The sequence below is a fragment of the Schistocerca serialis genome, chromosome 2 (genome assembly GCF_023864345.2).
Source record: "Schistocerca serialis cubense isolate TAMUIC-IGC-003099 chromosome 2, iqSchSeri2.2, whole genome shotgun sequence".
NCBI lineage: Eukaryota > Metazoa > Arthropoda > Insecta > Orthoptera > Acrididae > Schistocerca > Schistocerca serialis.
Window position 1 is genome coordinate 710,994,807 of NC_064639.1, and position 16,179 is coordinate 711,010,985.

Here is a 16,179-nt window from a genome sequence, read left to right on the forward strand (position 1 = left end):
GCTATTAAACTGGTGGTGATTCAGCCATAGTAATACTGTTGGCCTTAACCTGTTACATACTTTCTTGGTGTCAGAATTATATTTATAGGGCCAAAAACTGTGCCACAGCAACGGTACCACCAAATGCAGCATCCAAGGCTGGTAAATACGCCCTCAAGCTCTTCTGGTCTCAAAACTCCAGGAATATGAGCTACAATGATCCGCTACTGCTAGTAAGGTGTTAACTACAGCACTGCTCAGTCCAGGCTCCTTACCCATCACAGAGGACAAGTTGACACTTGCGCGCCAACCACACCTTTTCTACTCTGCCAGGGTACTTTCACGGATGTGAGGCTTCGCCACATCTTTAAATTCAACCCTACATTCCCTAACTATAGACTAAGTCATTTCCAATACATTACATAACAATCATTCCATTACCTATTTAAATCCACAAGCATAATTTAAACAACATCGTTCAAAAGTTTCACATAACTGAAACATGTATACATAGTCAAAGAATTCGCATGACAGACACAACATTATACATAAGCAATACCACAAATTGACATAGAAATATCGATACAGGTATAAAATAGGTCAAAAATAGGTGTTACAGTACACCACTAGTCACTTGTGAGAGGAAATCTTAAGAGATCACTCCACTTCAGCTCATGGGGAGATGTTACACAACATGTAGTGGAATAATCTCTTACAGAAAAAAGGTTGTCTTCTCAGTATGCTGACCTTCCTCACAAGATGTTAAAGTGAACAATTTGTACCTATATTCACCAAAATCAAACGTAATACTAACATACCAATGGCCAATAGAATTCTGCACCACGTGAATTGGGTTTTACTTTGGAAATTTGTGGACGAACAGTGGTCTGCCTTTTCCACTCTCTCCTACCTTGAGCCTTGTTTATTGTTAATGCTAATAAAATATGGATTGGGAAATGAACTCATTTAAAATGAGTGGATAAAATCGTTGGGATCATTGGTGTATGGGGTGTGAGAGACACCTCTCCAGCTGCTGGATCTGTGAAGATAGTAGCTTCAATGACACTGTTTCACACAGTTTTAATCTGCAAACGGATAGGATTACAAAGTTTCTGTTGATTCACATTCCAAAATCTTAAACTTGGCTGTGGAACAATAGCTGTGTAAATCTGAAGTGACTGAAGAATCAGCCAGCCACTTGCAAATCTGATTTTTCAACCTCTTCAGATTCACGTACTGTAGTAGTATCCTAATCATAAGCCTGTAAGTTATAAATACAACTTTCTGGTTAAAACCTACTGTGGAAAAAAACACACTATTGTGCATACAATTTTTTAAATGCCCTGTTATCACGGTTAAAACTGATGAAAATGAAATTGTACATTTTCACTGCACACAACATCACAGCTTTTTCTTTTTAACAGTCAGTTTGAACAGAAACCCTGCATATTGTTACTTAAAAAATATATAGCATAGGTATATCTGAATGTTTATTTAAGTATCACATAAAAATTAGAAGTAAATTGGTAAAAATCTTTTAAATTACACTGCAAATAGCGCGAAAATGGGAAGTCCTATTGATGCGCAGTTTTCACAGAATGGATCAGTAGTCAGGGACTCATATTGCTAACCAATAAACATATTGCAATAATTCTTAGAAAGTGTACTTTTTGCACAAACATACACTTTTTTAATGGAACAAATCCTATTACCACTAACAAACTAGAAGCAGGATAAATTATAACCTCAGTAGTGTTCGTTGCAGGTTTCTAGTGCGAGTCATTTACAATATACCACATTTTGTAAAGTTTCCACACTGACACTTGTTTGTGCCATTCAACCTGTGCAACTGGTAGGTACAATGTTGTTACATTTGCTTACAGTATGCTTGTGTGTTTTTTGAGTGCATTGCAACTTGCCAGTAAGTTAGTGTTTGACAATCGAAACAGCAGGTCATGGCTGGACAATGGGATTTACCATTGCAGAAAAAGCCAACATGTTTATGGTGTATGGAGAGCATAGGAAGAATGCCACTTGCATGCAACAAGATATCTCATTAGGCAAGCATCCCAGCAATTACGTGTTAACCTCTTCAGTCAGTTACGCAAATGGTGGTGTAACATAGAGACAACATAGCAGCTTGCTTGCACATCTAAACTGAAATGCTAGCACATGTGCAGCAGTCATTCCATACCTGACTGGAAGCATGTATTGTCACTGCTGGTGGTCATTTTAACACAACCTGTGATAATCAGTTGTTTCGTTACCTGTTGGAATTAGTTTATGCACTTGCACTGTTCTTTAGTATGTGTACCACATGTGCTGTGCAAGTGACAGTGACGGAACTTTTCAAAATGCAGTATATTGTAGATGACTTGCACTAGAATCCAGCAATGAACACTACTGACATTCTAATTTGTCCTAATTTTAGACTGATAAAGTCAATAATGGCTGTTCCATTTAAAAAATGAAAAAAAATATAATTTGTAGGGGTTATTACAATCCATTGATTAACTAACAATATGAGCCCCCTGCCCACCAATCCATTCTGTGGGAACTGCACACCAATAGCACTTTCCATTTCCAGAATATTTGTGGTGCAAGTTTTAAATGTTTCACCCTGTGTATTATACTAGCAAGCCTGGCAATGATTCACAGGTGCTAAATAGGTATGTGAATTGGATACACATATACACATCCTAATTCCCTGCCCCCTCTCTCTGTCCATTTTCTCCCCCCTCCCTTTCCTCCCCCCCCCCCCCCCCCCCCCCCACTCTGTCCATTTCCCTTTCCACCTTCTCTCTGACCTTGAGCCTTGTTCATCGTCATTACAAACAAGCCGTAAATGGGAGTTGATGTCACTTAAATGAATGGGGAAATGGTTGGTATCATTGGTATATGGGATATGAGAGATCTCTCTCCAGCTGCTGATCTATGAGGATAGTTGCTTCAGAGATAGTATTTTGCATGGTTAACAGGTAAGAGTACAATGTTTTGGATGATGCAAATTCTGTAGTAGTATTCTAATCATAGGGCTTTTTTCTGTTAACTAACCACAATGAGGAAAACAAAACAGCACATAGCAGTATCTACAATTTTTAAAAAAAATTATACATAAAAAGGATAGAATACGTTTGAGAGAAGCTTTTTTCTAATGGTTTAAATGCCCTCCTACCATAGTTAAAAATGACTGTGAAAAAGTTAACAAAAGCACACATTTTCACAGCACAGAGTTTGGGACTGTATGTATATATAAGCAATCTTGCTTGGGACCAAGAGGTACATGCTTGGGTACAATTGTAGTTCTGAAGACCACCACAAACATGTTTCCATGTAAGCATTGACTGTGTTGTCTCACAGCAGAATAAATTATTAACTGTTATGGTGACTACTTTTGGAACAATAAACGTTTTACCTACTTTGACTGCCCTTTATACTAAGTGTATCAGAGCAAATCTAAATCTTATCTTAATATATTTGAGATTATTTTTCATATAGTTATTGTTAACAATATGGAAACAAATTTTTTCTAGTGAATTTTACTTTTTATACTTACTAGATGCTATGTAATTTTAGCTTATGTGTGACCTTTCCCTGATCATCTTAAGATACTTAACAGTGTTTAAAAATGTCCACAATCATGACATGATTCTTAGGTGCACTGTGACTGATGTGTACTATCATATTTATTGCTTAGAACACCAAAACTTATAAAACCAAAACTTATAAAAACTCCCAATATTGAGTCATTGCCCCCTTTACTCGTATAAAAATGAACACAAACACGCAACAGACCATACATGAAACTGTGGTACTTGAGCAGTGCCCTTTCCTACTACACTTATAGTTGTTTATGTAGGATTAGTATGGCAGAGAAAGATATGAAACATACTGAAAGACATTAAGGGAGAACTCATTTTATTTTATTTTGGTATTCTAATAAGTAGATATTTGTTACTTGTTGCTGTAATTATGCATTACATTCTGTGTAATACACAACCTGTTCCACCCAGAACTACCTTGAATCTTATCTGAGTTTATGTTAATTTTTTTCAGAATTAATGCTACGCAAAGCCACTAAGCATCGTACAGCAACGATCCGTTCCCGGAGAACTGCGTTGCAACTTTCAGAATCTGAGTCGGGGTCAGAGAGTGATTAAGGCAATGAGAGTTGACCTGATCCATAGAAGAGTACATGACATCAATGGATTAACACTACGCAGTCATACTGCCAGGGCGATCCATCGTAGATGCCACCTCCTCCTACTCCTCCCGCAGTCACCAACTATAGAGACAGTGCCCAGTGGTAATGTAGAGAGTGTAAGGACTTGGCTGACTTCTTTTTCGATGAATGTACAAGCAAAATTTGATTATGTTTCTTCAAGTGCTCACACTATTATTTTTATGTTAATATAATCAATAACATCAGTTTAATGTGGAACTTAATTTTTGCACATTTTTTCTTACCCTTGAAAATAAACATTTTCTGTGTGCAATTTACAGACCACCTTATTACTTTAAAGAATACTACAATCAAATAAGTTACCATAATCATTATCAATTTTGGTTATCACATAAAGAAAAACTAAATAATAATCCTCATATTTGGAATGCCAAATGGAACTATTTGTCACTTAATATTAAAGCCTGTTTCAGCACCTTTCTTTATTGAATCAGGATAGAGTACAAGATTAATTCTTGCATGCAATGTGTGATATACTCACAGGTCAGCAAGAACAATGTTGACTTAGACAATTCGAATGCAGATTTTAATTATTGTAGTTCACTCTACAACTAGATAGAGAAGTATCCAAATTAGAAAGACAGTCAAGACATACACTAATGAATGGTGACATGTGGAAATCAAAAATACACATTCAAAATGACAGAAAGCATAATATTTTCTCCTGTGACTAAATCTTAAATGGCAGGAACAGCAGAGCCTAATTATCCACAGTACCATTACATTCACTTTTTTCCTCAGAGAAGGATCTTTTGCATATTTTGTTAATTTTACACAGAATTATCCTAATGTGCTTTGGTTTCAGTTATTAGTTCAAGAAAGGGTAGCTGATTTTGTGCAATACATGATGCCAATCCCTCACTAAGCACAATATTTTACCATTTTATTTAATTCAAAAAATGTAGACCTACATGCAGACTTTTAAAGGTGCAAATTTTTTCTAAGAATTTGTGTATAACAAAAACATAATGGAGCCAGTCACTTGCCCAAATTTTTAAATGTGTATATGAGCAGTCCTGTGCTATATTAATTGTGGTGGAATGATTTCAAATGAACTCATTTAAACACCTACATAAACTACTCTGCTATTGTATTTAATTATGCAGTTAAATCAGGAAATAACAAATAAAATGAACTCACAGAACAGCAGTAATAAGTAGCAAAGTATAAGACTGTTTCTGAGTTTACTTTGAAAGTGTATTGTGGCTATTGTTCCTTCCTCATAGACCATCATTGCTGGCAGTGTTGAGTTTTAGCTTTCAAAGAAAAGAAATGAAAATCGTATCCATTTTCTGTATTTACTTTCTTGTTATTAAGTTCACCGTTTATTTGTAATTTGCAAGAAATTGTATACATTGCAAATTAACAATGCTGTTAATACTGTAATATTAAACCAGGTACATTAATATTTTTTCCTGACTTATATTAGATTTCCATCTGCTACTTTAAACAGTTGTAATGAAAAATAGTTTGTACTTATTGTAACACACACTGCATGTATGAATACTTGTGGACTGTGCTTTTTTCTGCACTTTGTATCTGTTGTAGTAGTTGATTCTCTGTATAATGTAAAACAGAATTCTGATACCTTTCTCACTCATAATATCAGAATACTCTGATCTGCATAACTATGTGACTATTGTACATTTCACCACACGTTGTTGATTCCATGTCACATTTTATACCACTGTCCTGACAAAGTTCAATTCTCACTATGACCTCCTCTTATTCTTTATTCACTAGTCCATCTTTACTGCAAAGAACAATGCACACAATTTATTTATCACTCATCTTGTAAACAGTTATTAACTATTAACAGGAATATGTATTTTTAAATACTTTCTGAGACTGCAGACGTGTGTGCAAATTGCGTTTGCGTGAGTGTGTGTGTGTGCGTGTGTGTGTGTGTGTGTGTGTGTGTGTATGTGTATCTACTGCTGACAAAGGCCTTAATGGCCAAAAGCTATAATTGTGTGAATCTTTTTGTGGTGCCTATCACGACTCAGCGTCTCCGCTACATGGTGAGTAGCAACTTTCCTTCTCTGGTACTGTTACATTCCATCCTGAATTTTCCATTGTTTTATTTTTAAATATGTTAGTTCTACCTGTTCGCAGTATTTTCTTATCTTTTACCGTGTACAGCAAATTGATTAGTTTTCACAGGCCTGACTTCCCATTGACACCCTTCTGGTATCGTTACTGGTGCCCACTGAAAAAGATGAGATAGGCTGTGCCTATTTGTTTTGCCTTCGGGTATGGTGTGTGTGGTAGTACCAAGACTACAGACGTGTACCTAAAAACAAATGAAAAATTAATTATATAACTATTTTTAATGGTGACAAAACTATTTGACCAAGGCACCTCACAATAGGATTTTCTTTACAGTGTACTTCATCACTCACCCATGTATGGTTATGACCTTTGCTGCTTTAACTGACATTTTGCTTTTTACAGGGTGTTTATAAATTAGTTGCACAAAAGTAACCTTTAATTGTGAAAAGAGCAAATACCTTACAAAAATCTTTGATACAGGACTGAGTGTAGGACATCTTCAAGTTGTATTCCTGCCTAACATTGTAAGTTCCCAACATTCTCACTAGGTGTCATGCATCAATGAGTTATTCCAACAATCATCATGGAGTAGTATAACAGTGCAGAATGTGTTAGTTATGGTTTTATGTGTTTTTTTATCCCTGTCATGCCAGGGACTGTGCAAATTCTGCCGAGCACACCTGTGCAGATCACCTCCATCCTAGTACATTGTATTCTCATCTGCACAGAACGCCATCAACCGTGCTGCCCCCACACAACAGTTCCATGTGATCGACTGTGCTGCACCCACACAGAATTGCTTTCGCCGGCAGCTGGCATCTTACGTACCTGGCAGAGTGACCTTCAGTCTGTCAAAACAAATGGCTTCGTGCCATGCAAGGATGCACAACATGCAGCCACGGCCATTTGGAAGCAGTTCACTGACACTGAGCATGACTGCCATCCATCTAGTGCCCACTTGATAGCACTCACAGGAAGTTCACTTATTCGAGAAGACTATCCCTGAATGTGCTCCATTGCAGCACTGACAACGACAGCTACTGGATATCATACTTGAATGTGATCTTTTCATTGACTTGGATTGTGACGAGTGCTCTGTCAAGCTTCCACCCTTGCCCATCTTACTTCCGACAAACCATTTTGTGGTAGAACATATATAACATACAGAATTGCAACTACTTGGAGCTGCCAACTCGTTGAACACAGTTCATGGATCCATGACCTGGATTGTGTAAGTGTCATTGTCTCCCCACCTCACATGGACAATCTCTCATAAGGGCATCACAAAACCAGACCTAGCAATGGACTTTGTAAACCAGTTCCCCCTCTGCCATCTCTCCTTGTTTATACATCATAACCCGCTCCCATACACCCTATGCATTGCTTGGGGAGGGGGGGGGGGGGGGGTCACAGTGGTGGCTATCGACCACAATATCATCACTGACTAGTGAAAGCAACTTTGTGGACTGTCTGTCTGTCTCTCTCTCTAACCGTTCAGAAAGCACATGGATGGTGCATTTAATATTCTACACCTGTCTGTATCCCGAGTACTTATTATTACAAAATTGATCACCAGTGTAAAGTATTCGAAAAAAAGACATGACTGCCATATAAACTAAGTTTGACTCATTCACCTTCAGTGACAACAAAACAAAATAACTGCCCCTTAGAATACTAAGTCCAGCAATATGAATGAACTGGCCACACTGAAGGATGCAGAAGCTTCCCCAAGAAGTGGTGTCTTGCATTCGAGCTGTTGTGGTGCTATATCTGCTTGTAATATAGTGGTGAATCACCATATTACATAAATGTAGAGCTGGCGGTTTGAGAACACTACTTCCTTTATTTTTTCTACTGTCTGTTAAAAGTATGAATTCTAACCCACCAGTAATACCAAAACTTCTAATAATGTTTTTGTGAAAGAGCTCGTGACACTTCGGCCAGTGAAGCAAAACATTGTTGTTCAATAATATTACAGACATGATTATATTGCAAGATACAGGGTGTATACGTGGACAAGGAAAAAACCGCCGGATTTCCTGATTAAAAAAATACACTTTTTCCCAGGTTAAAATACACTTTTTTCCATGTTATGTGACAGTATACTCTCCTACGGAACTCTACAACTTATAAATCCTTTGAATGGTTAACGTTTCATTCACTGGCGTAGACCTTCCAGCCGCCACTTTAGAAAACGAAACCCAGCAAAAAACGAAAAGGTCCTGGAAAGATCTCTGATGTGCAGCAACATGTACACTGTATATTTTCGTAATTACGAAAGTATAAATTCCAGTTCCACCAAACGCAGCACCATAGTTTCCAAAGCATTGAAATGGAGATTGCACTGCCCTCTTGTAAGCCAATCATAGCTCATGTCACATGATCTCGCCACCTGTGACAGCAGATATTCAGACTTCAGGGTTCAGAGTATAGGGCACGTGATGTTGTCAGCCACTAGCAACACAAATGAGAAAAGTTAATGGTTTAAATTAATAAACATAGAGTGGCTACAAGAAAAGCTAAGCTTTCACATATACGGTAATAATCTCTACGATTAATAAGCTACAACAGAAGCTATGCTTTCACATGTAATGTTGTTCGTTTTCTGCATGTGTTACACTTCACATAAATGTGCCAGTAAAATTTAAATGTCTAGTGTTCTGGGCTCGATATTCTCGAAGTGGCTGGTCCTCAAAGTGTTAAGTTTTAAGCGAGAGACACACGATATGTAATTTAAAAAATTCATTGGTCATTAAGACACATAACATAATTCATCTTGCGTAAAAGGAAATTTTACTTTGAAAGTAATGCTATTCAAATGACAGTTACTATATTTTCCAGACACCTGTCAGTCATAGGTTCGTTTCGGTTGTTACCAGAGACAGCCAGAAACAGGCTTAACTACGCGTGCGCAGCTACGATGGCGTAGGCAAGTCATATGTTCGTAAGGCCGGTCCACAGGTAACGATCTGTCTGCGCAGATATCGGCGCAGATGTCTGTACGTGCAAACGGTGTTCACACGACACAAACTCCAATCTACTACTCGCCTGCCATCTGTCGGTGTAGAAAAAAAATATCAGTGGCAAGTGACTACGCTCGCCAAAAACGTCAGAAGTTTAATTAATTTATTTTGAAATTTAGGAATTGAAGAAATGCTGTTGTGGTCTGTGTTCGCAACTTGTGTTGCAAAAAACATTCAGACAAAACACAGGAAACAGAGAGAGCGGTCAAAATGGTATACATAGTGGCTACTAAAGCGAAAGCATTTTTCGCACGTACATTTACTGCGAGAGTTGCAGGGCCACCCTAGCGACTGGCGTAATTATTTACAGGTTGATGTCGAAACTTTTAATTGTCTCTTAACGCTCGTAACCTCTCATATTACACGAAATAATACTTGAATGAGAAGAACAACTTCTCTCCATGAACGGCTGACGGTGACATTAAGATTCCTGGCAACAGGAAGGAGCTATAAGGACTTCAAATTTTCAACTGAAATTTCTGAACAAGCGTTGAGTGAAATTATACCCAACACAAGTGAAGCTATTTACGCTGTCCTGAAGGATGAGTTCATGAAGGCAAGTCAAGTACATTAATTCTGTTAAGTTACAAATAATATTTTTGCTGATGAAGAATCACAATATTTTTGCTGTTTTTGATGTGTTTGAATCACAAAATACCTCAAACTTGGCTGGTATATTTCATCCACTCCAACACCAGATCTTCGATATTTTTGAACTTTTGATAATTATTTACAGTAAACAGTCCACAACAATTTTTATTATTACCGTTTCTCAGTTCACCGGCGCGTCAACTTCTCGTAATTTTTCAATTAATGCATTGTATGCAGCTGTCTTTTTGTTCCTGTCGCTGTACTCTTTACTTTTAATCTTCCACAAACATGGGTCATTTCTATAAAGTTCAATGAATTCACTGATAAACCGTATAGAACACTGAAGAGCGTCAGCCATTTTAATGCTCCGTGCGCACAAAGATAAACACTAGACTGAACAAGCAGCTGTTTCGCACCAGATGTGCGGATCTACTGTCCACACGCTCCAACTTGTCTGCGCAGATGTGGTGTGAACCCACGGATTTGAGACGATTCGCTCAAACCTCCAACTCCAACTTCCACATCTCATGTCAGGGCAAATCTCCTGTCCACACGTAACGATCTGTCTGTGCAGAAGTGATGTGCACAGACATTTGCGCAGACAGATCGTTGCTTGAGGACGGGCCTGTACGTACAAAGCATTAAGAGATCTAACATTGCGTCATAAAAGGACCAAAACATCAGAGGATATTCCAGCTTTGGAATTTCGTAAACCATACTAATATGTATAATTCGGCTTGAAGTGCTAATTCGTATGTCCACATTCACAATAAAGTAGGTCCCAACCTCACTGTAAGCTTTTCAGTGTGGTTTGGATGTAAATTTCTTGGAGCACCAGAACTGTACTATGTCACGTTTGGTTCTTTATTACGGCAAAATACCGAACGTGCCAGAAAATGAAAACGTGGAAATTCAGCGAACAGTTGTAACTAGCCTACACTGTGGAATGAAACGCTACCTTTCAAATAAATTGACTGCCTCAGTGGAAAATACTAACAAAAGCCAAATTTCTTTAGTAAACTGACGAAAATAACTTCATTGTTCTGGAAGGCGATTATTGCTTGACTGCCAAAAACGTGGAAATAAAATAAAATCATGAAACTGAAACTGACAATGTATTTCAGCCTTCCGTAAATATGTGAATGTATTTTAATTCACTTGATAGCTCCAGAAATTTTTTTTTCGGTTAGCATCTGGTTTCAAGTATCCACGAGCGGGAGAAGGCACTGCTCACATGGAACTGAACTGCGCCTGCGCATGAGCCCGCTGTCCTCTCCTCAAACAAACCTAATGTAAAGAGGTGTGACGTCACGCTCATCAGAAGAGGTTTGTTGTTACAAAGTACTGCATAGTCTTCGCCCTAAGGCCTTTGACGTATTTTGCTATTGGCATACGCTTGTGTGTGCACTGTGCTTGTTGTTGTAAAGGGCGCACTTCATTTGCAACTAAAGTTTTATATTATTTTTTCTCTCGTTTATGTTTCATTGCTGCAGTGTTATTTTGCAGTAGCGGGATGCAATAATGTTCTTTAGAGTGTCAGTTTTTACCAGTCAACATTACAAAAATTTAACTGAAAATTAAAACCATGACAAATACCCGGAATTCCAAAAAAATTCCCGGGTTTTTGCCGGATTTCCCATTTGTCCCAGGGTGTATGCACCCTGAGAATAGTATTTTCCTATTATTGTCTTAATTGTCTATGTAATTTCTGATTCTCTTCTGTTAAAAAATAAGATGTATGACAGTCAGTGGTTTCTTCTTCTTCTTTGGGCCTCACTGCTAGAAGGTTACAGTCTATTATTTTGTAATGTGAATTCCATTGTAAAATAATAACCATATTTAACTCGTATATGTAATTATTTGGTAATAGGGTGTAATACTTTCTACATATTTTTCAGTCTTTTAAATCGTTTGGAAGTTGTCAGTTTGGTGATGCAACAAACACATGCCAGAAGCATGCTGTCATTTCCTCAGATCATCATTTGTCTGTCGAACCTGCAATCTTTGTTTTTTAACTAAGTCTGATTGTAGTTACTATTATTATGCAAACTGTTTTCTTGTATTGACACTTAAAAATGACACAATCTTCTTCCACCAAACTCGCCACTTTCCAATGATGACATCTGGGCCTGAACTCAGATTCGTATGAGTAAAGAAATAATTTATTACAAAGTCAGTTCCTGTAGCAAGAAAACTGTTTAAAGTTCAAAGCACCATATCCAAATTTTATGACTATATGCTTTCCTTTTCTTACTGGCTATGTGATGTGCCCTTCCTTCACCAACATTTTACTTACTCATTTAAAAATAAATCAACACTCTAAAACACGCATTACACTTTTGATCATCTACCATGACTTGACAAATATTCTGTTCATGAAATTTTATTGTGCTCTGCATTGTTACAAATTGCATGTATATGTTTCATGTACAATTAAGTCAGCAAACAACTGACAAAATTTGGTTGAATCTGAGGAATAATAATCCAAATTGAAGGAAATACTGTTAATAAAGGGAATTACAGGAAATATATTGGGCCAATGCACTACTAACAAGGGAACCTCCCCATCGCACCCCCCTCAGATTTAGTTATACGTTGGCACAGTGGATAGGCCTTGAAAAACTGAACACAGATCAATCGAGAAAACAGGAAGAAGTTGTGTGGAACTATGAAAAAAATAACCAAAATATACAAGCTGAGTAGTCCATGTGTAAGATAGGCAACATCAAGGGTAATCTGAGGACAGTAGCGCCGTGGTCCCGTGGTTAGCGTGAGGAGCTGCGGAAAGAGAGGTTCTTGGTTCAAGTCTTCCCTAGAATGAAAAGTTTACTTACTTTATTTTGGCAAAGTTATTATCTGTCCGTTCGTTCATTGACGTCTCCGTTCACTGTAATAAGTTTAGTGTCTGTGTTTTGCGACCGCACCGCAAAACCGTGCGATTAGTAGACGAAAGGACGTGCCTCTCCAATGGGAACCGAAAACATTTGATCGTAAGGTCATAGGTTAACCGATTCCTCCAAAGGAAAACACGTCTGATATATTCTATACGACACTGGTGACGGCATGTGCGTCACATGACAGGAATATGTTGTCGACCCACCTAACTTGTACACTTGGCGAATGGGTAAAAAGATTCTTCTACCTTGCCCGATTTAGGTTTCTTGTGGATGCAGTAATCACTCGCAAAAAAGTGATGAAAACATAAGAGTTTGTCACATAACCTGAAAATAAAAAATTAAAATATTCACTCGACGGAAGACTTGAACCTTTTTTTTTTTTTTTGTAACCATATATATTTATTTAAATATTTTAACAACGATACATTTAAAAAAAAGACATTTTTCTATTAATCTATTATCCTAGTGATGGTTAATATTATTGTCATTTTATATGTTTTCGTTTTTATATTTTCCTTTTTCGTTTTTCTCTTATTGTTTGTTCCTTAAACCCTTTTACATGGCCATTTGTCGTCTTTTTTTTTTTTGAGGGGGGTAGACATTGCAGGACAGGCATAACAGTTTATTTGGCATCGTTGCATTGATTTGAGTTTATGTTTCTGTATGTGATGCACTTGTGATGACATAGGCACATTGTGTATTCTGGTTTGATCTCTTCCTCTAGTTACACTGTTTAGTGGGACAGTATGAAGGAGCGTCACCATGATAGGTGGAGCAGAAGTGGAAGAAACTTTTTTTTTTTTTTTTACATATACTACAGAATATACCTAACTGAAGAAGGGAGAAAATTTTGTCATATTACATAAGAGAAGCAGAAAGGATAGTGTGAGTAATCAATAGAATTTTGTAGGCACAAAGTAAAGGAAATCAAATATCTAATAATAATGAGTAGTTGGCACTTTCCACTAGGGAGCACTTTGTGTCACTGATTCCACTAGGAAGGAACACTTTATACTACTATACTTCACTATTTGATGCGAGAAGAGAAAGCTCTTTATCTTTTGTGTTGCACTTGTTCACTATCACTGCACACGTTATTCTTGTGGTGAGTGCGGTGAGGCTGGTGGCGGTGCTGGGGGTCACAGGCTGGGGAGGACTCTGGCGATCGCTGTCTGCAGTGGAATCTGCAGGAAGTTTTTGAAGTTCTCGTGGTATCGCCTGTGCTGCTGGGCCGTCTTGTTCTCCTCCCAGAGGTCCATCAGGAAGGCCAGCCGGTCGGTCTGCCTCCGCGCTACGATGGCGTGTGCCGTCATGGCGAGGATCCAGAGAGTCGCCAGTCGCTTGGGTCGTGGAAATGGGTTGCAGTCTGGGGCGGTGATTGCTTCCACTGTGATGCTTCCCGGCGCCGTTCTGTTGATGTGGGCCACCATCTGCTGGCACGCTTCCCAGATGTTGATGGCATTCCCGCACGTGAATCGGTGCTCGAGGGTGTCGGTCATGCCACATACGTCACACTTGTCACTTGCGACGAGTTTTATCTCCGCCAGTCTTTGGTTGGTTGGTACCGTTCTGTTAATTATTTTGTACCACGTCTCCTTCGCATGTTTAGGTAACACGTTTTCTGAGACGTTCCCCCATATTTGTTTCCAATTGTATTGCGGGAGTTTTTGTTCAATTTTGTTTTTTTCCGGCTTCCCCCTGAGGGCCCAGTATATTCTCTTGGCTGTTCTGTGGCTGGGGTTCGCCACGGTGTCCAGAACGTAGCTTTTGTTGGCGTAGTGCAGCCTGACGTGTCGCATTCTGCAGGGAATGTGTCTCGTGTCGACCGGCGCTTCTTGTGATGCGGGCTTGTATCTTCCAATTATCTTGGCTGTGACGCTGTCAGGGTTTTTGTCCTGGATGGCGAGCGTTCGTTTCAGTAGAAGGGCTGCACATTTAGTCTTTATATCAACTACACCTAGTCCCCCTTCTTTTGTTGGCAGCGAGCACGTTGCTTGCGCCACTTTGAATATATTTCGCCGCCACAACAGGTAGTACACTGCGCTCGTTAGTGCTCGCGCAATTTCTGTCGGGATGCTTAAGATTTGCGCCAGGTACCAAGCTTTCGACAGGATCGTCGTGTTTATCAGTTCTGTTTTCTGGTGGATTGTTAGCTTCCGGTTCGCGTGCTGTCTGGAGAGACCTCTTATGGTGTGTAGCACGTCCCTCCAGTTGTATGCGGCCATTCTAAGTGGACAAGACTGTATATATATTCCAAGAACTTTATGGCTTTCTGCTATTTTATACCATTGGCTGTCTGGTTTGAGTCGTTGATTCCCTATCGGCAGTAGCACTGTTTTTTTTTGGGTTGGTTTGGGCGCCTGACGCTTTTTGGAATGTATTCATGATGGTTTCTACTCTCCCAATATCTTCCTGGTCTTCAATAAAGATGCCTAGGTCGTCAGCGTAGGCTACACATGCTACTGCTTTGCCTCCTACGGAGTAGCCTCTGATGTCGTTTGTGAGTTTCCGCAGGAGTGGGTCCAGTGCTATAGCGAATAGAGCCATTGACAATGGACAGCCTTGCCTCACGGATCTGTCCAGTTTTATCAGTTTTGTTTCCCAACTATTGATTATTACTGTCGATCTTGCAGTTCTTAGTATCTTATGGATGATTGCGATGAATTTTTGCCCAAACCCGAGTCTATTTAGTGTCTCTACGAGATATTTGTGGTCGATCCTGTCGAAGGCTTTGTTGAAGTCCACCGAAATTATGGCACCTGCGCTTCTGGTGGTGGCTGCCTGTGCTATTATGTCCCTGTAGGTGCATGTGGCGCCAAATATATTTTTCCCTGGTACCGCACATGTTTGCCACGGACTGATGACTTTCCTCATCACCGATTTCAGGTTGTTTGCGATGCATTTCGCTATTATTTTATAGTCGGCGTTGAGGAGCGTAATCGGACGAAACTCTTCAATGCGGCGGGCGGCTCTCTTCTTAGGGATGAGTGTTATGGTCCCTTCGGTCAGCCCAGGTGGAATTTCCGCCCCATCGAGTATCTCGTTCACCATTTCCGTGAATTGCTCTCCTAGCACGTCCCAATATGCGAGGTAGAACTCGAGCGGGATGCCGTCGGCGCCGGGTGCTCTTCCTCTTGCGCTGGTCCTCATCGTTTCTTTGATGTCATCCACGTCGACATTTTCTGTCAGCAACGCCCTGTCTGCGTCTGTGAGCACGCTCCTCGTCTGCTGGAGGATTTCAGCAGTTGCCGCGTCGTCTGTCGCTTCTCGACGGAACATGTCTCGGAAATAGTCCTCAATGTGTTTTGTTAACTCCGTTTTCGTCGTGAGCGTCTTCCCTTGCTTGTCCTGAAGCTCATTTACGCACTTTCCTGCGCCTCTCTCCCTTTCCCTA

General features: G+C 39.4%; 1 long non-coding RNA gene across 1 annotated transcript in view; it reads left to right on the forward strand.

Annotated features, from left to right (window-relative positions):
- LOC126457892 (uncharacterized) overlaps window positions 1–4,093 on the forward strand; it is a 79,552-nt gene extending 75,459 nt beyond the window's left edge. Inside the window, exon 3 of the long non-coding RNA XR_007585546.1 lies at window positions 4,036–4,093. This is a non-coding gene — a long non-coding RNA (uncharacterized LOC126457892). The remainder of the gene's footprint in view (window positions 1–4,035) is intronic.
- Window positions 4,094–16,179: the final 12,086 nt, after the last annotated feature.